Source organism: Triticum aestivum, chromosome 7B (assembly GCF_018294505.1).
Source record: "Triticum aestivum cultivar Chinese Spring chromosome 7B, IWGSC CS RefSeq v2.1, whole genome shotgun sequence".
Lineage (NCBI taxonomy): Eukaryota > Viridiplantae > Streptophyta > Magnoliopsida > Poales > Poaceae > Triticum > Triticum aestivum.
Window position 1 is genome coordinate 649,587,126 of NC_057813.1, and position 965 is coordinate 649,588,090.

A 965-nucleotide genomic window follows, 5' to 3' on the forward strand; every position below is an offset into this window, starting at 1 on the left:
GGGGGGGCACCCCTTGAGGCCATTCTCTCCTTTCCCGTATGGCCCATTAAAGCCCATTACTTCCCTTGGCGAATTCCCGTAACTCTTCGGTACTCCAAAAAAATACCCGAATCACTCGGAACCTTTCCGATGTCCAAATATAGCCTTCCCATATATCAATATTTACGTCTCGACCATTTCGAGACTCCTCGTCACATTCGTGATCTCATCCGGGACTCCTAACAAACTTCGGTCATCAAATCACATAACTCATAATACAAATTGTCATCGACCGTTAAGTGTGCGGACCCTACGGATTCAAGAACTATGTAGACATGACCAAGACACATCTATGGTCAATAACCAATAGCAGAACCTGAATGCTCATATTGGCTCCTACATATTCTACGAAGATCTTTATCGGTAAAACCGCATAACAACATACGCTATTCCCTTTGTCATAGGTATGTTATTTGCCCGAGATTCGATCGTCGGTATCATCATACCTAGTTCAAACTCGTTACCGGCAAGTCTCTTTACTCGTTCTATAATACTTCATCCCGCAAGTAACTCATTAGTCACAATGCTTGCAAGGCTTATAGTGATGAGTATTACAGAGAGGGCCCAGAGATACCTCTCTGAAACACGGAGTGACAAATCCTAATTTCGATCTATGCCAACCCAACAATCACCTTCGGAGACACCTGTAGAGCACCTTTACAATCACCCATTTACGTTGTGACGTTTGGTAGCACACAAAGTATTCCTCCGGTATTTGGGAGTTGCATAATCTCATAGCCTGAGAAACATGTATAAGTCATGATGAGAGCAGTAGCAATGAAACTGTCAGGATCATAATGCTAAGCTAACGGATGGGTCATGTCCATCATATCCTTCTCCTAATGGTGTGATCCCGTTCATCAAATGACAACACATGTCTATGGTTAGGAAACATAACCATTTTTCATTAACGAGCTGGTCAAGTA